The sequence below is a fragment of the Anastrepha obliqua genome, chromosome 1 (assembly GCF_027943255.1).
Source record: "Anastrepha obliqua isolate idAnaObli1 chromosome 1, idAnaObli1_1.0, whole genome shotgun sequence".
Taxonomy (NCBI): Eukaryota; Metazoa; Arthropoda; class Insecta; order Diptera; family Tephritidae; genus Anastrepha; species Anastrepha obliqua.
Genome location: NC_072892.1, coordinates 92,110,584 through 92,136,827, shown reverse-complemented (window position 1 = coordinate 92,136,827; position 26,244 = coordinate 92,110,584). Strand labels below are relative to the sequence as shown.

The 26,244-nt window shown below is 36.3% G+C and overlaps 1 long non-coding RNA gene across 1 annotated transcript; it reads left to right on the top strand.

Moving 5' to 3' along the window:
• Positions 1 to 26,244, top strand: LOC129235790 (uncharacterized). Its single transcript, XR_008581604.1, has 3 exons — positions 1 to 27; positions 25,749 to 26,016; positions 26,091 to 26,244. It is a non-coding gene; the product is annotated as an uncharacterized LOC129235790 (long non-coding RNA).

The following is a 26,244-nucleotide window of genomic DNA, read 5'->3' as shown; positions in this document are numbered from 1 at the left end:
CAAAACGAGTGATGTATCAAATTAAAGGTAATTCGTTTTCTAAGTTTCGTGGGTGCTTAATTGTTGGTTAAAACTAAGCGTTTTAATGATATTAGTACATTATAAAGGTCTTTTCTTCATAAATAACTAAAAATCTATTAACACACGTGCAGTCACGCATGCTAAATTACAATTAGTAGATGTGCGTACCTAATTTCATGAGAGGTATGAAAGTGTAGCTTGAGAAGTTGTAAAAGAGCATTGGCCACTTTATTTATCACAGGATAACTAAATAAGCACGCAGATTTTCTTTTATACATAAATAAAAGACAATTTGTCGACATTTTTTTATTTCATTCGGTTTCTAGTCTACGGTATTTATGCATGGAATACAATGTCCGTTAAATTTTCACGACTCCCCCGCAAAGAGGATGCGCATATAAAAATTGTGATTTCGTTCTTCAGCTCTATAATAGTCTCATGTCACACTTTCCACGCAGTTCCTGGGAAAGAAATCCAATGATCTCAAATCAAGATCTCGGCTGCCATTTGATGTAGTTGCTTCGTATGATAAAGAAGCCTGGAAACTTCGTTCGTAATAACGTCCTTATTTCATGTGTTATGTGACAAGTGGCAATGCCATATTGAAGCCATATATTGTCCAAATCTATACCATTTTCTTAAACCATTTGGATCACTTTTGCGCATTGTTCACCTGACTAACACTGCATGAATAAGTCTACCAAAGCCTGCAGTACCAATTGCGTGACAAAAAAAAATATTGAATTAAATTATTTAGTTATAATAATTCTAGAGCCTCTGGTACAACATTCATGCATAGAAAACGAATTTTAATTAATTTGAATTTTTGTTATTAAAAAAACTCTGTAAACTTGTTTTTTTGCTAAACCATGGTAAAATAAAATTGTATTCCACTTACACTGTCATCAGCAATTCGTTTTGACTTCGGTTAACAGCTAACCGGTAGCTCATCTACCTTTAATTTCGGTATTAAGTTAACTGGCAGATATTCGCTCACCAGATAATGAGAAGACACTTTGTAAGGAAACATCGAAAAAACTACCTTTTTTTCCTTGTTCACTCTTCTCGGCAGCATAAGGCCTCGATAGGACTCTTCCATCGTACACGGTTCTGTGCTGTTGTTTTTGCAGCATTGACCTTCTCCAAGTGTTTTTTGTCCAACCGCGACCTCTGGTCCTATGCGGGTTCCAGTCCAGTGCCATTTTTGCGATGCTATTTGCGATATATATCTGGTGGTTTTCTCAATATGTGGCCATATTCATCGCCACTTTCTGCGTTTGATTTGCCTAAGGATGGTTCCTCGTTCGTTAATCTCCACAGTGCGTCGTTACTGATGGTGTTTGGCCAGAGTATTCTGCAGTAAGCATCGAGAAAACTACTCTTAGGTCATAGAAAATATATTAGAAAGCACTAAACCCTAAAAAACTTCCTACAGCAATTTAAATTAAAGCCATATAAATATGATTTTTTGTGTCGCTAAACAGTGGATATTTTCCTTTTTAACATTTTTACAACTACGTATGAATTTTGAATTGTTCTATATAGCCATAAAAGAAACCATACAGTTCAAAAATACTATAAAAATGGAAAATGCCATGATCAGGATATTAGTTCATTAAAAAAAAATCCTGTCATGGCGGATGAGTGGTCCGTACAAATCCATTAAAATGTATTTTTTCCATAACAAAAAGCACTTAAAACTTTAATTTAGTTGTGCGCGCGATTGCATGACGAAGACTATTTATGGGGGTTGTATATTGCATATGTAGACAAGTACGCATTCATGCATACGTGCATACATACGCACACATACTGGAGAATATATTAGTTGTTGCGACAGCCCTTCACTGCGAGTAAAGTTTTAATTGCTCCAACACATCGTCGACATGACGTAATATCGTTTGAGAGTAATTTTACACTTCTTTTTTGCAGGACTGTTTTGTGCTGGAAAATAAATCACTTTTAAACATCATAATGCGCAACTTGTGTATTTACGCATGTGTATGCACACAAGAATGAATGAATGTTGTTGGCAGGCATTTTGGTTTTTGTTTTTTGCTTTGCACCACATTGTGCAAAGAGCGCTGACAACATTTTAAAAACAATTATAACTGTAAAGTGTAGTGACATATGTTGTTATCGTTTTGAGGCTTTTAATACTCTTTTGCTCGTCTGTATATAAACAGATATAAAAGAGTATTTAACCCGCATAGAGAACACCTGACTTAAGTAGGAAAATAAATTTTTGCGTTAGAACTATTACGATTTTCCGTATTATGAAGTATAATAGTTGCTTCTTCCTCTTGATTGAGATAGCAAAGGTTTAAGTAATTTTCAGCCAGTGCCTCGTATCTTTCTCGAGTTAGTCGTAGCAAATGCAAAACATTGAATCAAGCGAAATACTTCTGCACGGAGAATTTTCAACGCTGAGTTGAGGTACTTCTCTTCCGTTGAGACACTAAATACTTTAAGGAACTAGCATAACCGAGCCAGTTTTGCCACCGGATCATCATTTAGTTTAATATACCTTATATCACAATAACGTGCATATACCTCATCGTTCCACGTATCAAAATTAGTAGATGGGACTTTGGTAGTGCTCACACTAATCAGTCGATAGCTGTAAAGCTTCAAGGTAGGCAATGGCAATCGAGCGATTCTTACAAAAATTTACTGGAGAGGACAAATCTGCTTAAGATTTCTTATCGCTAGAATATTGGCTTAAGACATAGCCGTTGTAATCTGTTCGGGAATAATGTGCCGTTCAGAGTTTAATAGAAATATTTAGCAAAGTTAATGAACTGCATAGATAAAGTATTTCTTTTTTTTTGCAAGAATTACCTTTTCTGAAATTAGGGACGGAGCAAACGAGTTCTAATTTCGTCCATTTGCTCTAAATGCTTTATAATAATGAGACTCGTATAGACTTCCCTGAAACAAAATTTTCTAAGCCAGCTGCTGATTATCTTTACTTATTCAGTAGCAAAATTCGTATGACCACAATTAACGTTTTTATTTCCATGTTAAGTTTAAAGTTTGAATTTTAAAGAACTTTCTGAAAAAAACATTTCCTCTTTAAAAAAGAAAATATTCAAAGCTGACAGTCAAAATAAAACAACTGTAAGATTTACAGGAGATATTCCAAAAAACTACACGCCAGATATTAATAAAAATTAGTAATTTACTTTCTTGTAACCCCGGGAATTAAACTCCACCAAATTGTATATTTCTAGAAATCTAGACGTATTGTTGGTACCAAGTTTGCTTAAATTACTCCGAAATATTTTTTGTTATTGTATTTACCAAGTCTGCTATTTTGCTGGAAATTCTACTTTTAACAGCTCATACTGAACTTTTTCTCAAAAAAGTAAATAGAAAAATAAAAAGTCATCCTAAATTCTTATAGGGGTTGTCCTGGGATTAATAGAGATGACACAAATTAGTTTACGCATGTAGAAGGGGGGAGACAAGCCACAGCAATTAGCTCAAACACATTCCATAACATAAGAATTGCCACAAGCTCTCATAAATACTAGGTTAGGTTAGGTTAAATGGGATAGTGACCATGCACTTATAACGACGAGGACGGTGGCTTATTTAGGTTCGTTATTAGCCGCATTCGCCAATTGGCAGCCACCATAGCCGAATGCGTTCGAATCGGTAAAAGACCTAAGAAAAGAAAATTTTTTTTTTTATAGCGGTTGCCCCTCAGCAGGCAATGGCAAACCTCCGAGTGTATTTCTGCCATGAAAAATCTCGTCATAAAAAACAGACGCACACCACAAATAGGAGTAGGAGCTCGGCCAAACACCCAAAGAGGGTGTACGCGCCAATTATACCTATATATATATATATATAGGTACCCCATAGGTGTGTAATTCCTCGAGAGAATACGTCTGAATCTCGCGGACTCATGACAGCCTTGCACGCTTTCACATAATCTCCTCCATGAGTCTCGCTTCGCTCTCGTAATTTCGAACTTGTAGATTCCTAATACATTAGTACAGTTCCCACCCCGAGGGACTCTTAATTATTATGGCTTTATTAAACAGCCGTCTACATCAAGCCGTAATTTTCATGAGTTCGAATGTCCACCAAGGCGGCTTTTCCTTTTTGGGAGGCGGTCTTAGTGAACAAGCGCTTTCGAGGGCCCTGTAACACGCAGCGGGGAATGTCTCCACCAATTCATCTATCGATTCTTCCGAAAGATCTGCATTTCCTTGCAGTGCTTGCGGCACAAAATTCTGCAGGTTTCTGTAGCATAGGGCCCAGTCTGTCCTAAGGTTTCTGTAGGTTTGATTTCATTCCGAGAAAATTTGATGTATCCGTGATCCGAAAAGCAGTGCGCGCTAAGCATGCTCCAAACAGATATTCGATACATCAGTGAAGAAGAGGTCAGAGGTCAAGTAGCTCCTCCTAACCAAGGAAAGAAAGTTGGGCCCTTATCCCTATTACAAATAACCAAGCCTTCGCTTAGAATATAATCAAAAAGTGACTAATCTCTTGAATTAATGTCCGAACTTCCCACACAAGTGCGACGGTGCCAATAATGACGTCAATCTTTCTCCGTCTGGCCTCAGCTAGGGCCTTCCTTAGCAGTCTCATAAATACTAGAATGAGCAGATTACACATACATAATGTTACTGTAAATTTCTTACCAATTCCTGACTTTCCTTACAAGAATCGCCGGACCTAGAAACAACTACATAAATAGTATCTAGTGACCTTGATGGTATTTCCGTTGTTCGTGGGTTTTTGCTGGTCTATAACTAAAAAGAGTTTTGTTTTAATAGATGCTAATGACAATGACTTGGTGACTTGTTTCCTCCTCTAAAGCCTACCTAATCTTGATCTGTACACAACTACTACGCTCATGTACTACCATTAGTTTGAATCAGTATGAGTGCAGCTTGGCCAGGTTTCAAGTGCATACATGTGCAATCAGGCTGAGAAAAGGCTCATTAATGTAAGTAGACACTTGAGTGGTGAATTTCCATGTTGTTAAAGCGATCAGCAGCTAAACTATTGGCGGAAACAAAGCATAAATACACTTAAACACATAATTGACAAATAGAGTAATTAAATTGCAAAATCACGGTTCTGATACATTAATCCTGATAAATATCTACTCAAGCGCTGCCTAAGCATTTATTAGCGAGCAATTTCATGTCAAGTGATCCAAAGGACATTGTCGTAAATTTTTATGAAAATTGGTTTATTTGTAGGCTTGAGTGCAGTTAGGAAGATGAAAACTGAAAAATTAAAAAAATTGTCATTTTGTGAAATATTCAATGTTGAAAATTTTGATACGGAGATTTTTGGAATGAAATATCTCCGGTTCTTTTTGACATTTGTTCAAAATTAATGGGAAACTTTTTTTTAGTTATTGCGCAAACCCTAAGGTTTTTGTCTTACATTCATTGCTGAGAAGTGAAATTTCTTCGGTTCTTTTTAATATTGGGAGGTTGAATTAGTTTTAAAGGTTTTTTTCGAAGATTTGGGGCTTTATTGTGAAGAAACGGTACAAAATATTCTATTCGAAGTATTGGCCATCGCTAGCTACAACTTTCGCCCATCTTTCGAGCAATTTCCGGATGCCGTTTCTCCAAAATTCTGGCCGCTGCTTGGCTATCCATGACTCAACCCATATTTTGGTAGCCTCGTACGAGGAGAACCGCTGGTCCGCCAAATCGAGACTCATATGCCGGAACAAATGACAAATGAACAAATGGGGTAACACTTCCCAGCCAAGCGTTCCAAGGTATTTTTTGACAGGTTGAGCAACATGCGGATGAGCGTTGTCATGTTGCAAAAGAACCTTGTCGTGCCTTTTTACCGTTTCCGGCCGTTTTTCTTTCAATGCCCGGCTTAAACGCATCAATTGCAGTCGGTAACGATCCCCCGTGATTATTTCGCCCGGTTGGAGCAGCTCAAAATATACGACGCCGGCCTGATCCCACCAAATGCAGAGCATGATTTTCTTGCCGTGAATATTCTGCTTGGCCGTCGACGTTGATGCGTGGCCAGGCAAACCCCATGATTTTCTGCGTTTTGGGTTATCGTAGTGGATCCATTTTTCGTCGCCAGTCACCACCCAATGCAAAAAACCCTTCCGATTTTGTCGCTCTATCAGCAATTCGCACGTAAAAAACGCCGTTCGACGTCGCGCAGCTTCAACTCGTACGGGACCCAATGTCCTTGCTTTTGGATCATTCCCATCGCTTTTAGACGCTTGCAAACGGTTGATTTATCAACGCCCAATGATTCAGCAAGCTCTTCTTGGGTTTGGCACGAGTCCTCGTTTACCAATTCCCCCAATTCCGCGTCCTCGAACTTTTTGGGCTGGCCAAGACGCTCCCTGTCTTCGGTGTCAAAATCACCACTTTTGAATCGTCGAAACCAGTACTCACATGTTGAAATCGACGGAGTATGGTCTGGGTAGGCCTCCTGCAGCAATTCACGGGCTTGGGCTGTATTTTTTTTTTTCAAATTGAAGCAGAAAAGCAAAGCTTCCCGCAAATTGCGTTTCGACGGCACGAAATTTGACATACTCGGAGCACAAAAATACTGCGTTGTTTATACTTCAGCGAAATGACAGATACTGATAAACAAAGCCTAGGGATGAGGCTTTGTCATGAATATATATTCAGTATTGCCAACGCGATAAAGTGATAAATAGCGCCATCTGTGTGTCACCTTTAAAACTAATTCAACCTCCCAATATTTTCAAGTTTTTTTCAGTATTTAGAATAAAATATCTTTATAAACAATTTTTTTGTGGGAAAACAGTTTTTTGTTTGGTTTTGTCGTTTGGCAAAATCCTTTTCCCCCTCAGATTTTTTTCGAATATTTTGCGTTAATAACTGAGACTATGCTTAATAATTTCTGAAAATTTTATAATGAGCTTCTAAAGGGTGTTTTTTTAGAGGTTAGGTTTTCAAGATGAAATAAAACGTATATAATTTAATGTTATCGCCAAGAATTTAGCTTTATTATAAAGATAAGCGTTTGCCATTATGTTTTAAAAATGATTTCGGGCAAGTGGCCGCCGCGGCTGGCTCGAATAAATTCCAGCCGAGAGGCCCAATTTTCGACCACTTTTTGCAGCAATTGGGGCCGTATGTCAGCAATAACGCGCCGAATATTCTCTTCCAAGAAGTCAATCGTCTCGGGCTTATCTGCGTAGACAAGCGACTTCACATAGCCCCACAAGAAATAGTCCAGCGGTGTTATATCGCACGATCTTGGAGGCCACGCCACAGGTTCACGACGCGAGATAATGCGCTCACCAAAAGTTTCCTTCAATAAATCGATTGTTGCGTTGGCTGTACGGCATGTAGCGCCGTCTTGTTGGAACCAAAGGTCGTCCACATCAACATCGTCCAATTCAGGCACGAAAAAGTCATTAATCATGGCTCTATAGCGCTCTCCATTGACTGTAACATTATGGCCGGCTTCATTTTTAAAGAAATAGTAGTTTTTTAAAGAAAAAAGTAGTGCCAACTTGAAAACCTAACCTCTAAAAAAACACCCTTTACTAACTTTTCAAATTACATTTAAATGCTTACATCAAACTAGTGAAAAAATGCAAATGCATTTAACGACGCTTCATTAGAGCAGTATTTTGCATTGTCTACTTTACTTGCATCACTTGACATGGAATCTCTCTGGTGCAGATATAAATACATATTTATTTAACAAATGAGATGTTAGGTGCAGTTAATTTATTATATCAGATTATTTCCATAACGTATTAGAGCAATACGTTTGCATTTTTCTATTGATATGGCATGGATTTCTGCAGCGCGGGATATTAAGCGCGAACTTTCATAAATATATTTTATTCTATATTTTTAATTTTCGGCTTGTTCTGCTAATACCTAAATGGCTGAAATTTCTGTTGCAAATTCATTAATTTTACACCGTAATGCTACATTTGCAAACGCATAGGAATATATATTCCCATTCCACTGTTATTTATTTTTTTAGTATTATAATTTTCAATGCGAAATGCATTAAATAAATTGCCCAGGTTTGAAAATATTATTTTTCAATACAAATTTATTCGCAAGGACCTTCTCACACAGGCGTTTAATTGCATTGAAAAATTATGATAATTATAATATCACTTTTCGAATTGTGGCCGTAGCATTCAATCGTTCATATATTCATACATATAGTACGTGTGTTTGTGTGGATGAATTCATTTGGGAAATGCGTTGCGTATGAGCAACATCAATTATACGCACTCGTAGATAAATATTTAAGTACTCTTGCGCAGTGGATTAATGCAATGCATGAGGGTATACAATATGATTATCGAGTATTTACAAATTAATTGTTTAAGCCAATCTGTTGGCCATATTTTGCGTTTTTGTGCAATATGCTGACTCAGAATAATGGAAATTTGTTTGCATATTGTGAGCTAATATTAAGCAGAGTTTTATGAAATCTATTTTTTAAGCCAAAAAAATTATGATTGAGACCGAACAAGTTATTTATGGCACGTTTTAATTGAACCACATAGATTTAAAATACATTATAACATTTTCAGTATATGAACAGCCATATCTTGCTTACGTTGTTTCGAAAAAAAATTGACTTAAATATATCTTAATTCCAAGTGCTTTGAGTCTAATTCAATTTTTCCTGAAAGGAAAGTTGGTTAAGAATGTGCCTCCGATTTTGGTCTGCGTGTGCTGACTTTTACCTCACAAATTCATAAGAAAAGAATTTTCAATAGCATTTTTAAAGAAAAATGGGTCAATAATGCCACCGCTCGAACTTCCAAACCACCGCAATAAACTGTTATTCTCTGCAGATAAATTGGTTTGCTGACGGTCACGTGCACGCTTTTAGATGCCGCAGCTTTGCTTGTTAACGTAGCACCGATATGCATGTGTGCTTCCTCGGAATATATGATATAAGGTTCGTTTTAATAAACGCACTCTTTAGACAATACACTATAAACTTTCAAACTAAATTTGCAATTTTTTCCAAAGGTGTTCAAGTGTAAAGCGCTTTACTTCGTTTGGCAGAAATATGGTATAAACTCAAGGTTTCCTGCAGAAAAGGGTCATCACTGTCAAACTAACATATGATTAAACAAAAAGCCACTTTCTGGACCACCCTCTGTAAGTAGGTGAGTCCTTCACTTTTGTAGTCGCGTAGCCAAGTGCAGTAGTTGAGAAATTGATTTGCTTATCCCACCGTTTGAATGATCGATCGTAAACAATCCATCATTGTGGTAAGTCTGTCTAAAAATTCCATAAGAAAAATGGAAAGAAATTTTTATGTTTATGAGCGGCAAACCGATGTAGTTATGGTTGTCTATTTTCCGCTTTGGTGAATGGTTTAAATGCTCATCGTACTTTAATGTGCATATAACATATGTACACATATGTATATATCATACTTATGACCGCAACAATACATACAAACAATATGACCTCAACGTATGTATAGGCATGAAGCATGAAAAAGTTGTATACATTTGTTTACTCGTACTATATATTTGTCTTTCTTTGTTTTGTTACTTTGGCTGATTTCTTTTTAATATTAAAAAGGCCAAATATAGTCTTCTTACCACCCAACTGACACAATGAGCGCAGTCTACATCCCTTTCTGCTTTAGCGTCAGATTGAGAAAGGCAGGAGCTTGTTTTTTATTACCATATAACGGAATTTCAATAAGAAAAATCATATCAACCTGCCAATACGAACTATTTTAACATACAAAAATATAAATAAATGAAATGGATATAAAACAAGTAGGTCAATTTGCATATTCAAATATATCCATACATATATGAGTGTATGAAATGTCCAAAAATTGTAGACGAAACAACAAAGTGTGCAAAAGTAAGCACTATTTTTTTTTAATGAAATGACTTTTTTGGGGTCATGAATTTTTTGTCATGCTAAATTTAATTAAATTAAAACATACAAATATATATTATTAGGTCCGTAGTGTTCTTACCGAAGACTTTTATTGAAATACAAAAAAATAGTTATATCAATAAGTGAATCAATTATTTATTCGCTGTTACTGTTTACAACCTCGTTTCACCTCTCGACAGCTCTCTTGATGCCCAACATCGCAGACATCGCCTGGTTTCAAAGGAGTGATTGTGCCAGTTTTAAGGGTCTCTTTGTTATCGAAGGTAACGCCCTTCATATGGTTTAAAAGGGAGCGGAAAAGAGGGTAATTGGTCTGTGCAAGGTTCGGGAATACGACAATTGCTGAAACACCTGCCATTGGAGCGCCTGCAATGTGGCTTTGACGACTTGTGCAACATGGGGCCTGAGTTGTAGTGAAGTAGTATGGTTTGATCATGCTGATCAGGACTTTTCAATTGAATAACCTCATTTACGCGGTGTAGCTGGGCAATGTACTCGCAGAGCATTTTAACTATGACATTCTTTTCAAACATTTTCCAGCTTGACTATGGGCTTTGGTGTATCTGCTGGATCCACCCACTCACTTCTTTGCTTCTTATTGATATATAGACACCATTTCTCATCTTCGATGATGATTCAGTACAAAAAGCGCTGTTTATGATCGCGTGTTACTCGAAGGCGAGCGAGATGCTGAGAATCAATATGAAGTCGACTTCCTTTTTTTTCGTTGCACTCAGATTCCCAGTTTTTCGGTAAATCCCATTGGATGAAGTATGATTGAGAATCTTTTTCTGATCACAGTTCATTTTTTCCACCAATTCAAGACTGGTTTGGTCACCGCTCTACTTCAAAAGTGATTTGAGGCGTTCTTCATCGACATCCGCTGCGGGAGGTCTCATCGACGTCAAAGTCGTAATTTTTGCAAACCATTTGCGTGCTGCAGGCTCGCCTATGACATCTTCTCCATAAACGGCAGATTTTTGACCTCGATGAAAAGCAAAGAAGAGCAGATGTCGAAAATGTTGTTCTTACATCCTGGGTATTCCATTTCTAAGCCCCAAAACTAATAAAAAATTAAATAACTCAAAAAAACTGTACATTTAACATAGTTTTGTAGAGCAGAAAGAGTTCTATCGAAAAAATACTTACCCTGTGCTAAACAGCAAATAAACCATGATAAAATAAAACAAAATATAAAAACGCTATGAAAATATTCCCCAGCCCAGCAATATGAATTTAAGGAAAACGGTGTTATTGCTATAAGTTGTCAAAGTACATAGTAGGTATAGTTCAAAACCAAAAAAAAAAAAAAAAAACTAACTTTTTTGTGCGATCAACAATTGAGACACTAAATATTTTTTTTATTTTTTATTATTTGCCTGTGCCGCCATCGTTTTGAAAGTAACCATAAAATTCCAATGGAAAAGCACAATTTTGTTCGTAAATTTTGTAGTTAGTTTTTTAATTTATTATCTTTTTTTATGGGTTTCAAGTAGCAACCTCTTAAAATTTTATTTTAATTTTTTTTATATTGCTCAGGGCATCCTATATATAAATAGTAATCGTACTGTTAGTTGTTGCATGTTAATATTCAATTGTGCTAACACAAACGACTCAATATAATTCCTTACATTGTTTCTCGATGATATGTACGTATGAGCTATTAACATAGGCATCAACACAAGCATTTAGATCAGCATTTACATAAATCTTGCCTTGTAATGTATTCCGTAAAGTGCTTCCGTTTGTGGTTTGCTAGTAAGCAGCGCTATTATATGGGCGTGAATGTTAAATTCCTGAAATTCTATTGTATTTTTTAGAAAACTCTGAACTGTTCTCTTTGTCTTTGTCGAAGACATTTTTCTGCTATCGAAAAAAAATGGATCCAAGAAATGGAATTGAGTACCCAAACACACTTGAAATATTGACACTGGTATACGGTGAGAGTACTCTGGGTCAAAAAAATGTTTACAAGTGGTACTAGCTTTTCACATAAGGTTGAGAAGATGTGAATGAAGGCGCTCGCTCTGAGCGCCCCAGCACATAATAATCAATGAAAATATTGGGAAACCTAAAATTGTTATGGAGCATCGTCGAATCACAATTAGAGATGTTGCATATCGACATATCGGTAGGCTCATGCCAAACAATCTTTTCTGAAATTTTGGGCATGAAGCATGTGGCAGCGAAGTGCGTTCCAAAATTGCGGAATTTTGACCAAAAACAACGTCGAATGAGCAACGCTCAGAATTTGTTGAATGACGTCAATTATGATCCAGATTTGCTTAAAAGGGTCATAACTGGTGACGCACCATGGGGAATCGTCCCAATCGAATAGTCCAGGAGAGCCAAAAGTCGATAGGAAAAAATCGCCGAGCACGTAAAATACTTGTTTTATTCATGCCTCTCACAAACAAACTAAATATTCAATATTGGCAAAACCGTGAACATATCTTCGGATCGAGTGTACCAACAGAAAAAAAATTTTCGAAAGTCGAATGTACGTAGCCCACGAAATTTGAAAATGCACCTTATTTTTGAGCACATCTCGTACATATTTGTATATTAGTAAAAAAGTAAGCGTGCCAAGATAATATCAGTCTTATTACCAAACAGGAATTTAAAGCCTGTTTTATCCATTGTTTCTGCAAAAATTTCTATTAACCATTTAATAGACGCTTTAAAATATCCACTGACCAACATGTTGAAAGCACACAAGCAAAGCATTTTTCATAGTGCGTGTTTAATGAAGGCAAATGCCGAAAACGTGCCCGCAATACTACAGCCATTGCCATAGCCATAAGCGCCAGATTGTTAATCTCAGTCTAACGATGGAGATGTTACACATACATATATGCATCTATTCTTATACCATATAAGCATATGTGCTCTATACATACATACAATACATACAAACAATATAATACAGCGCTTCCGCTTTCAGGCTTTTATCAGCAACCCATTCGAATGCGGTTGAATTGACCCCAATCCGTCAACGCCGAAATTGCTGAATAGACGCTTTAACTCTTGGTGAATTAAGGTCGCCACAAGCAATTGAAGGGAATCGATTTCTTAACATATACGCACTAGAGATGCCAGTTCCGGTATTCCGGGATAATGGTGTTTTTGTAGTCCCGAAAATCCTGATATCTGCTTTTATTAATCTCGGGAAACGGGAAAATTTTACTTATCGATTTGAAAGAAGTAATAACTTGTTTATTAAAAAATATGATTACAGAAAACCTTCCCAATTGCAAGAATTTTGGTTTAATTTACTTATTGAAGTTGTATTTTATAGAGCAAGTGTTCAAGCCACAAATGTTTTTCATTAGCGGGTTTGGTATGTAACAAATTCAGGTCAAATTTAGAAAACTCCACTAAAATGACTTAACTGCAGTAATAATTAGCTTTTTTTATAGGGCTTCTATTACAGGGTTGCCCATATTCGACGGACCCTTTGACTCTTTGGGCCCATTCCAATCGACGAGGCTTGTCCGCAGGCAACAATCATTGCGTCAATTGAATCTTATACGGGAATAAATGCAAATCAATGCGGATAATTCGTTGTAAAGTGGTCCGAGCAATACCCAACTGCTGAGAACGGCGATTTTGGGATTTCCTTGGCGACGTCTCGATGTCCTTGGTCGGTTTTGATTTGACCTCTTTGGATTAGAAAGAGCATCGCCAGTCGAAAACCTTTCGTACAAATGTTTAATGGTGTTCTTAGAAGACGCACTTTTGACATTATTTAATTTTTTATACGCACGTTTAGTTTTCACAATTGACTTCTTTTGTTGAATGTAAATTTCAACAATTTGGGAGCGCTCGCGTGGCGTGTCCTGTTCCATGGTAAAAATCTGCTTGGACTGACGCTTACAACGCGGTATGTCATTAAGCGATCTGACGTCTCTGTCAAAAGATACAGGGTTGCCAGATTGGTATATATATACGAGAGATTATTGTTTTTATATACTTTTGATAATTATTGTATCAATTTTTTTTTCTTTTATATTAAATTTTACTTCCAAAAGTAACTTGTATTTGCATTCTTCTTTGTGATTTTATGTTGGGTTGGCAACTAAGTAATTGCGGATGTTTTTTAGAAAATCAAAGACCATTTTTTTCATGGGACTAAATAACTGTTTTCTTTAATGTATTGCCCATTTTGATCAATGACCTTTTGCCATCTTTCAGGCAGCATCATAATCCCACGTTCATAAAACTTCTGGTTTTTATTAGGAAAAATCTGAATCAGGTACGATTTGACATCATCATCATTATTGAAATGTTTACCTTTCAAGAAGTTTTGTAAAGATCAAAACAAAAATTAATCTGATGGTGCAGGGTCAGAACTATATGGTGGATGTGGCAAAACATCCCAATCCAGCTTGAATAATTTTTGCCGAGTGGCCAAAGATGTGTGTGGCCTTGCATAGTGATGATGGAGTACAATACTTTTTCGAGGCCCTGGCTTGACCACAGGCTTTACTCCGCTTATGGTAGTGGTCTTTTTTATTGAAAGACCTGACCTTCTTGAGGGATTTGGTCTTAATTTTGGGTTGCCTTTGTTGTTCGAGGCTAGGTTTTTTTGTTCATATTTAATTTCTAATCGTCCGCACTGCTCGACGTGGCGAGCGTGCCGGACTAAGATTTTTTAGGGGGGAAATTGGAAACGTCGACCATGGCAGTCCCCTCTACCATGGCAAGGTCATTCTACCTCCTGAGGTGAATCAGTTTGAGGAGGGCAAACCATCCACTGGGTATGGTGACGCGTAACACCCTGGATTAGGGGGGTGCAGGAGAGGACATGATAGGATACCAGGTTGGGGATTAACAGTGGTATGGTCGTCGGTACGGTAATCTCCGCATGGTGATTGGGTGGCCTCCGCCGTTCTCCGGATGGTTGGCCAGCCAATACCCATATGGAGCTTCCGCCTTACTTCGAGGCGGGTTAACCCTCATGACATGGGGGCTAAACCAGCACTTAACCCTCATCCCCGCGGCAAGGAGACCAACTTGATGAGGACAAACAACACATAACTTTTTATGAGTTTGCGAAGCGGTTTTCCCTTTGCGAAAATAAAAAAGCAAAATATGTCAAAAATGTTCTTTTTGATTTTTCATTTTTCAATGAATGCCAAACAAAAACTACGCAATCGATCAAAAAACTTTTTTTACTGATTGACAGCTGAATTGCCAACTAGCAAATAACAAAATATGTTTCACATTTGGACTACGTTTGCGAATTTAAAAAGTCAACTGAAGCCATCTATGACTGAAATCCGCAATTACTTAGTTGCCAACCCAATATGTATTGTTTTAAGTTTTGTCTCAATTTATTTTCAATTTCAAATGGTTTTATTTCATGTTATGTTTAAATGCTTTCAGTTATTGAATTTGAACTAATATTAAAAAAGTGCGTGTAGCGTAGTACACATAACAGAAGTGAAACTTTCACGGCAAACAAAGAATGAGGCACAAATTACCACAAGGCAATACCAATAAATCCGACGCCGGAATGGATAGCACTTCATAGTACGCACAAGCACTAGACAGGAAACGGAAATAAGCGCCAAAAAAAATTGGAACCAAAAAACGCCTCAAACAGTAGGCACCAAGGAAGAATTAACGCCAAAAAGTAGGCACCAAAAATATATTACCTACAAGTTTGCACCAACAAACAAGCGCCAAAAAGTAGGCAGTGTTAGTTCTCACTAAAAATTAGGAAATATTGCCCAAAGTGTATCTAAGATATATATAAGGTATATCTCTCTCTCTCCTTTTCCACTACGTTATATCGTTTTCTCTCTCGCGGAACGAAAATGCCTAAAACGTTGCATGGTCTTGAAATTTTACTCTCCATTCTCGCTCGTTTATCGACGCCTAAGAAGTTTCATTTCAAAAGGTTATGTCCCTGGACAAAGCCCCAGATCCCGAAATTAGTTTCAATTTCAAAATTCGGTATCAATATTTTCCGCTAATATTGACATCATTAATATATGTGTACGAGCAGATGTCAGATATATGCAGTTAAAGGGTGTAATGAACTGGGCGCTATATAATATATAATATAAATACTTTGAGTAAATTTAAGGTTGATTTGAACCTAAATTTAACGATTTATTTTTATTCTGAAAAATCACTTTCATCTCATTCACGGTAATGTATCTCGGACAAATCGTACTTTACAATATTTTTTTTTTATAATTTCTTAAGCCCAATTATCGAAAAGGCCATTAGTTGACGTAACGTTTTATATGGAACATTTCTCATCAAGAATTGCTTCACCACGGAACAGAAATTGTTTTTTAAATAGCCTCGCTCACATTACACTTAGGGAGTATTCCTTGTGAACAGCATAGAAGAAGTTCATGGAACAAGAAGAAAGCCGCTGACATGAAATTGATTTGTGAGCCTGAGCTGAGCTGAGTGGTTTCCTCTGGTTCTGCTTCATAGTCAGAAATCCTTTCTTGACAAAAATTCTCTTCCTTCTCTTCATCCTCTTCTTAAATACATTAAGTTGAAGTGATTCTTGCGACATGCAAACAACATCAACAAAAATAATATCAAAATCTTTGGTAGTCGATTGGTGATCTTTGATTCCGTTCACGTATTTTTCATCCATTGATTTTTGGCCTATTTGAATCTACAGTTCTTTTCACTTATTATCTAACTTTCGGGAATTATTTCAAAATATAATAATTTTGTGCATTAATAACATCAATAAAGTGTAAAGTAAGCGATTATCTCTGAGTTTGTATTAACTCTTTTTGTACTGTTTTCCAATTTGTAACTAGATTTTGCTATATTTTTATCTCTTCCTGGATCTTTGCAAAAATGTGTAATGTATTTGTTTTGTATTATTTTGTTTATCGACTCAAGACAACCAAGCCTCGAGCAATAAAGCTTTGTATTTCTACTACCAACTGCTGTCGATTGGCCGCGCTTCTGCACGTTTGAATTTTTTTTATCATAGAAAACCAAATTTAGATTAAGCATTCAGTAGCGGCCTTAAGCGACTTCAGACTCACAGCTGTTTAGCTGACAAGAGACTTGCTTATATCGCTGCTATATGTATTATATACAATGGCAAACCGAGCCACATTTGCTAAATTTAATAATTCATAGTTGATTTTATATTTCCGGTGTACGAGTATATGAATAAATGACTTTTGTCTTTTATGATTGTTTTTATTTTTCTTTTTTTTGGTCTCAAAAACTTTCTTCTCAATTATTTTCCTTGCCAACTGTCAACAGTAGAAATAAATCCATATTAATGTTTTACTCGGGCGTCACTAAATTAGTCGAAATTAGCTATTAGCTGATGCTTTCCATTTCAATTCAACCGGGCTATTCGGGTCATGTTCTTCGATTTCGATGAAACTTGAATATGTTGCTCTCTGGTCAAAATAATGAGACACGTATTTTTTTGTTCGCCCGAAAAAAAATTTTTTCAAGAGTTATCGGCAATTTTGTTGTTCGGCTCAAACTCGATTTTTTTTAATTGTATAAGAAACAAATTTTTTAAACGCCCATAACTTAGTCAAATATGAACCGATTTTAATAATTTTGGGTTCAAAATGATCGTAATTACTTACACGAGCGACTTCATGTAGAAACAATTGCAAAAAAGTAGTTGAACATTTTTTATTTAGCAAAAAAGAAAAAAAATTGAAATTTTTTCGAAATTTAATATTTCAAAAAGTGTATTTTTTTTTTTATAACTTTTTCCAAATCAAGAGGACACCTCAAATTTCAATTAAGCTGAATGCCCAGTAGCTAAAATGAGTTGTTATTGAGTAATGAATTTTTGAGTAAAAAACCTGTTTCGCACTTTTTGTTTTTTGCAAACTAAAAAATTTTCAACTACTTTTTTGCAACTTTTTCTACATGAAATCGCTCGTGTAAGTAATTACAATCATTTTGAACCCAAAATTATTAAAATCGGTTTATTTTTGACTAAGTTATTAGCATTTAAAAAAAAAATTCTTATATTATTAAAAAAAATCGATTTTGAGCCGAAAAACAAAATTGCCGATAAAGCTTGAAAAAATTTTTTTTCGGGCGAACAAAAAAATACGTGTCTCATTATTTTGACCAGAGAGCAACATATTTAAGTTTCATCGAAATCGAAGAACATGACCCGAATAGCCCGGTTGAATTGAAATGGAAAGCATCAGCTACAAAAGCACCCTTTCTTGTAAAGCGAAATTTCATTCTGTTGCAGGGAATCGTACGAAGCGTACACTTATCTTATAACTGTAAGTTAAGACACATATTCAACCATTAGCTTGTGGCTTGCAATTTCTGCTAATGGTTTTTGACCTTTAACATGATACCTTCGGTTGCATCAATATCCACGTTGTTTAGTGCGTTACACACAACCAATCGAACAGTGAATTATAAGACTATTTATGTAGGTTTACAACAAATGAGCAAAATTGCCCATTTCTAATATCTTCCTGCATTTCCCACAAATCTTCTTGACCGATATTTTTACTTGGCCACTTGATTTACTGCTGTGGGCCCAACGTATTGGGGACAGCTGAAAATAGCACCTACTGTCACTTGGTGGGCAATTACCACCAGGTGTACTGCATGCTTCCGAAGGTGATTAGTTAATTAAACGGATGAACTATCAGAGTTACATTAAGAAATGCGTGCGACTACTAACACTTTTTTTTCTGGCTCCTGGCTATGTAATCTTTTTTCGAATTCATATAAGAAGATTCATTAGTGTTTCTTTTTGAGTGCCCATTTTTGTTGCTTCCGAAACAGTTACAGACGAGGCAATGAAATGTGCGCAGAATAGTTCTTTTGAGGACTTTTACTACCTAATAGCCCGAATTCTGTGAACACAAACAATTATACGAACGCCCACAATAATAGGAATACGTATGCAAATATGGATATGAATACGAAGGCCCCATCTAGGGTGTCTGGCCGAGCTCCTCCTCCTATTTGTGGCATGCGTCCTGATGTTCTTCCATAAATGAAGGGACCTACAATTTTATCCCGACTTCGAAAGGCAGATATTTTCCATAGCCTGCTGAATTCCGAATGGTAGTCACGCACCACCCAATACAATCAGTTATTTCATATTATTCAAAAAAAATTCCTCAAGCATGGTATAATCTTAGAAATGCAAAAATCGTATATATTAAAATATGTAAGAATGCGAGAGCATCTCTTTAACATAATTGGAACAACATTTAAAATAAAAACAATGAACAACCAGCACAGAATTGTAATTGCCTTCCTTCGCTTAGTTGTCGTATTCTATGGGTATAAGTGAATCAATATATGGGAAATATTCTCTGACATATATTTTGTTGCTGTGTCAAAGGCACGTATTGAAAAAATTTTGCAATTCTTACATGTTTTATTTGAAGGTTACGGAAAAGAATAATCATTGAATTGGAAACCGCCGTATACAGAAAACATATCAGCAATAAGTGTTAGTCCCACCGTAATGATTTCCATCCCACTAGAGCCAGTTAGGTCCCCCCATCGTAAAAGGCTGTAGCTTGTTTAGCCATTGAAGCTAACTAGGCTCAGTAATTCTCTTGTATTTTACGTATATGTATGTACCCCGGGCATGAAACAACAAATTATAGAAACAGTTTTCATATCAGTGATCGTCCCTCGGCAGATAAAGGCAAACCTCCGAGTAAAAGATCATTTGCTGTTCCGAGGCAGTGTAAAACTAGCAGTACGTCCCTATGTTCTTGGAACAACATTAAGACGCACACTACAAACAGCGGGATAATATTCATTAAATACCGAACAACAGAGTAGTGTAAGAGCCAATTAAATATATATGCATTTGTAAGTATACACCCATAAAGTACATAGACAATAAAGTTTAAAGTGGGTCAAAAGATCCACTTCAAAGCACTCTAGCTAGTTTATTGACTCTAACAGTACTAAGAATTAGATATACCAGGATATAATTATTCCTTTGAACAAAATTATTATTCCTTTCCACAGCGACTGTAAGCGAGACAGTTGGTTTCCGGCTAATTTTGAGCGTTGAATGAACGAACTTTACTTCATGACTTCCACTTGATATTCATTATAAATGAAATCCAAAGTAATAAATTCAATGACATAGAAGACACCGCTTGTCCCCATCCTCTTTGTTGGCGGTTATCGCTAACACAAACACACCGCATCAGTCAGAGAGCTTATTTATACAGGCAAAACTGGTAATATCCGAATAAATCACTTCCATCCTTGATTAATCGCAGGCCAGCCGCTCAGATTTATCTTTTTTTACGCATGCTTGAGCATCTTTTAAAATTCCGGGTATAGATGATTGCAAGTACGTTCTCAGAAAAATTTGCTTCTTATTATTTCGTTCCTTAAGACATTTGTATTGCTATGACACTGGTCTGCTCAAATCTATTTTGCTGTAACTATAAAACTATGCCGTATCATGCGCGCAGCTAAGGGGGTATGGGAAATATGGAAATATTATCCTTTCTTAGCCAAAGTTACGAATGATTTAAACAATTAAATAATTCATGATATTATGTGTCATTGGAAGCTACGAAAAATTCGAGTTCTTTAGACTTGATCCATTCATTGAGCCAGTTCGCTATACTCTCGTAAGAAGTGAATCGCTCTAAAATAAGGGCTGACTGCATTGATGCAAATGGTAATCCGACGGTACAATGTCTAAGGAATACGGCAGGTAGGGCAAGATTTCCCAATTGAGTCCCTTTAAATATTTCTGTACCAATTTAGCAACGTGTGACCTAGCATTGTCATGCAACAAAATCAGTGTGTCATCTCTACCGTCCCATTCCGGCCACTTTTCTTTGAGAACTCAATTCAAACGCATTAGCTGCAGTTCGTAATGATCGCCAGTGATGGTTTCAGATGGTTTAAGGAGTTCATAAAAGAACCTTTGTAACATGAATATTTTTTTCGCTGTCGATGGACTTGATTCATTGGCAGGCTCCAACATTCTCGACACTTAGGGCTATCATAATAGATCCATTTTTCATCGCCAGTGACGAAGCGATGCAGAAAATCTTTTTTTTTTGCCGCCGTTCAAGAAGCATCTCACACGTCAACAAACGTCTCTCGATATCCCTCTCCTTCAATTGATGTGGCACCCAGTTACCTGCTTTCTGGACCATTCTCATCGCGTACAAACGACGGCTGATCTGTCAATATCCAATTCTTTAGATTTAGACATATCATCAAAGGTTCGACATGCGTCATCATCCAATAATTGTTGTAGTTCAGTATCTTCGATTTGTTTCGGTGCCCCTTCGCGATCTTTATCAATCACTTCGAAATTTCCACTTTGGAAGCGTCGCAACCACTCTTTACAAGTTGTTTATATATATGACACGTTTCAGTTGCATTTTTCTTTAAAAGGTAATAATGAAGCATGACTTTCCGCATGTGCTGTATTTCCATAATGAACGTAGACACTTTTGGCGTCAGATAAAAAAGGATATTTACGCTTCAAATGAATGTCAACAACTGCGATCGAAACCTCACATATACACCTTCAAATCACCAATATATTACTAGAGCGAACACAAAAATAGTATTGGCAGCGACACCTCTATTACGAGGGCGGAAACTTATTCCTATACCCATAAGGATGTGCTTCTTGGCGTTCGAAAACCTTTCCCCGATAATACCTCGAGGCTTGAAAATAGTAATATTATATTTAAAAAAACTTTATATTTTGTATTCTGGTGACATAGAAGGATACTTTTAAGCTACTCTTCGTAAGAAACAATTTGCCGTTTGAAGTCTGAGAAAGCCTAAAAACAGTTTATAAAAGCTATTGAGCTTTGCCGAAAATACGCTACCGAATATGTATGTATATAAGTAATTTGTTAACTATTCTAATAAGTCCTCCCACAACATAATTGAAAATAATATGAAAATATCATTTCATAAAGTAATGCGCTTAAAGCAGCAGATACGAGGTTTCTTCAAACGACCTTAAATAAATAACTTTATTACTGTATTCCATTTCTTATTTTTTTAAGCTATGGTACAAAATGGTGGTCATATTATTATCAAATAAAATAAATATCAGTTTATAACCGAAACATTTTAATCTTAATATTTTCAAGAACAAATAGGTTTTAGCTTACAACTGTCATTGAGGGAAGATAAATTTTGTATCCATCACTTTTCTTGGAACACAATTAAACTCTTTTTACACAAAATTGTTTTGATATCTCTGAAGAGACATTTGACACACAAATAAATTGAAAATATTGGGCTTTACTCAAGTGAGACGGAGTGCATTTAAGAAGTGCGATGCCACAAGAGCGGTTGAAGGGGCAGTATATCTTTATACAGGGTGGCTGATGAAAGCCGCTACCAAAAAAAATTGAATAACTTTTTTTCTTTTTAAGTTATCTGTTCCATTTTTGTTTTAATTTGCAGATTGATCTTTAAAATTTATTAAAATGGATAACTGGGGCACGCAAACAAGAATTTGGATAGTCCGCCGCTATCACGCACTGGAGTCCGTAGTTTTGGTACAGAGAGAGTACAGGCGGATGTTTGGCGGCGATCCCCCGAGCAGATGGACCATAATGAGACTGGTGAATAATTTTGCTGAGCAAGGAACAGTCGCAAGAAGGCCTTATCATCGAAACCCACCAGTTCGGACGGAGGAAACGATCGCTGCTGTAGCTGCAGCTATACAAAGCAATCCAAGGTTTTCAACAAGAAGCTTATCTGCTCAACTTGGTGTCAGCCGACAGTCTTTGCAAACAATAATGCACAAAGATTTAGACTTATTTCCCTACAAAATTCAAATGGTTAACAAACTGAATGCAGCAGACTTGCCGATTCGCTTGGAATTTTGCCAGAAGATCCTGCAAATGGTGGAAGAAGACCAAAACATGTTAAACTGCCTTTTCATGTCTGATGAGGCCCATTTCGATTTAAACGGCAATGTGAACAAACAAAATTGTCGAATATGGAGTACTTCTAACCCACAGATACTCCACGAAACGGAATTGCATCCTCTTCGCGTGACAGTGTGGTGTGCGGTTTCTTCACGCTGTATTGTCGGGCCTTATTTTTTTGAAGAAAATGGTCACACCGTTACGGGTACTGGAGCCCGTATTTGAAAATGCTGAAAGAATTTTTCTATCCAGAACTACGCCGAAAGAGAATTCCTTTCAACTCTGTGTGGTTTCAACAAGATAGGGCAACGTCTCACATAGCCCAGACTGTTATGACAGAGTTGCGACGAAAATTTCCCAATAAACTGATTTCAAGAAACTCTGAATTTCGTTGGCCCCCCAGGTCGCCTGACCTTACTGCACCTGACTTTTTCTTGTGGGGTTTATGTAAACAAGAATTTTATAAAACAAAGCCAACAAATTTGGATGAACTAAAACAATCCATTCGGGCAACAATTGCGGCTATTCCTGTCGCAACTCTCAAAGCAGCAATGAACAACTTTTTACTAAGATGCCGCACTTGTGTCAACGAGCATGGGGGGCATTTAAATTCAATTATTTTTAAAACTAGTTAAGCTACATTTAATAAAATTTAATGACCTTCAACTTGAAAAAAAAAAATAAATGAAATCCATACACTAAAAAAAAAGTTGTTTGAGTTTCTTAATGTAGCAAAAGTCATCAGCCACCCTGTATTTACTTATAGAGAGACTGAAATTCCTACGGTGAATAGAGATTTAGAAAAATTTGTTTAAAACATGCAACGAATAGAAAGCAAATCATAGTTCTTTTTGCATGCAACTAAATGCCTTTATGGCGGCCACCGTAGCCGAATGGGTTGGTGCGTGACTACCATTCGGAATTCACAGAGAGAACGTTAGTTCGAATCTCGGTGAAACACCAAAATTAAGAAAAACATTTTTCTAATAGCAGTCGCCCCTCGGCAGGCAATGGCTAGCCTCCGAGTGTATTTTAGCCATGAAAAAGCTCCTCACCAAAATATCTGTCGTTCGGAGTCGGCTTGAAACTATAGGCCCCTCCATTTGTGGGATAACAGCAAGACGCACACCACAAATAGAAGGAGGAGCCAGGCCAAACACCCAAAAAGAGTGTACGCGCCAATTATATATATAATATATACATATATATATATATGTAAATGCCTTTATTTATTTATTTGTCACATTGTGATTTGAATTTAATTGGTTTTCCTTAAATAATTTTTACTCGCCTTATTATTAATTTTTTTTTAACATTGAGCGGAGAGTCAAAGAAATTCATTTTTCAGGAAAAAGTTGCATTTTAGAGATGTAAGGGGCTTTCTTTCCTCCAAAAAAGTCATCTCATTATATAAAAGTATTACGAGAATATTGCCGTTCACTCTGTGAAAGTTTTGCGTATTTCATAGAACAAGAAGAATTTCGCCCTCCTCTAAAAAACCTATATGGAATATAATAAAACAGAACGGTTTACTTTATTTTTGACACATTTAAAGTTTTTGTCACATTTAAATTAAAATCAACACCTACCCTATTGTTTTGTAGAGATCACAAAACGCCGAACATTTGCCTCTTCAGATTGCTACACTTTGACTGAGAAAAGAACACGAAAACTTTGCAGCCCTGGCGCGGAACATACAAATGCAACATTATTGTGAGAAAAAAAATTATAATGAATAATGAAACAAATTTTTGGGAAAGTTCTCTTTTGCCTTCTTCATAAACTGATGTATTTGGCAACCTACAAAAGCTTTTTTTTATTTCTTATCCCTGATTTGGTGAAATTTTGTTTAGAGGTATTGAAAGCCATTAGCAGAATTCTCCGCGTTCTTAGTAAAGTTTTCATAAAATTCAGTTTGCCGAAATTTTATTTTGAGGTATTGAAAGCTTTTACCAACCTTGTTAATGTTATTAATAAAGTTTTTCATAACCTTCTGTGTTATAGGGGAAGGTCGTAGACAAATTTTATCACTTTGAACTGTTTATTTTACTGTTAAATGTCTGACTCCAGATGTAGCCAGTCTTTCATTCTTCTATTCTCTCCCCCCTTGTATAAAAACGCATCAATATTTGATATATTATCTTGCAGTCAGCTACAACTTTTAGATTTCAATAAATATTGTAGATATATCATACTTTGAAAATTTAGTTCTTCCTAATTCTATATTTATATTGTGTTGTTTATTTGCTGCAAATGCGAGTCGAAATGAAGTATATTTAGTGATATTGTAAACTAATGGAGCTTTTCTCTCATCTTCTTGTGTTTTCCCAAAATATAAGAGTTTTATCTTCTTATCTAACCCTTTCCAATGTTTTAGACTTAGTCCGAGAAATCGAGTCTACGATTTTAAGTGCTCTAATTCTCAATCGATATCATAAAAATCAGTTAGCCTAAGAAAATACGGTTGCGATCGTTAGTACATAAAGATGAAGGAGCATGGGATCTAACAACTCGGCTGAAATGAATTGAAAATGAACACCTTTCGGGTTTTGTGCATATATAAGGCTTGCACATTGCATTTTATTTTGTTTCTTCGTAAATCAAATTCACAAGGTCTCAAGCAAAAATAACCATTGTTTACATGATTTTGAAATCCGCGTTTACACCCTACGTTACGAAGCAGCTCAATTTCTTTTGATCTAACCTCTTAAAGCTTTTGAGAATACATTGCAACATCATATTTTTAACTATACACATTCTTAGGTACATTAAAATGGAATTTTTGAAAGCCCTCGTCAGTTTTGTTTCAAAACCTCCGGGTTTTTCCATTATTCAGAGAATATACATAATTTTTCTGAACATTTATCAACTGAATTGAAAACTAAAAGATATTTCGCCAATATTTAATGTGAACTTATTTATCTTTTCTTAGTGTATTCAGTACTTTTTACAATTCCATCATGAAAAGATATACGTCGCAACAATGTTTACAAATATTCTATTTTATTATCCGGTTGCAACTTTTCGAGCACTTTCGTCAGTTTATGGTCGTAATGATCGCCCTCCCGTTCGATCGCAGGTTTTCTTTGCATAACAATCAAGTGGCAATAAGATAAAGTTCCGGTCAAGGTTAAGAAAATATTGCTGTCGAAGAGCAAAATTTTACTATTTCAAGACGTTACCAAGAAGTGAGACCATCTGTAAGCACAACCTAGTAGATTTTAAGAAATGAGGTTGATTTACCTCCTTACAAAATTATTTTCTCTCCAAACAGGACTACGTCGAACACAGCACGTAAAACAATCGAATTATTGCGGCAAAAGTTGAACAACTCTATTATTTAAAAAAAATTCCATACTGAATGGCCTCCAATAAGCTGTGAATTATAAAACTTGAACTACTTCTTCTAGGGTTGCTTGAAGATTTTT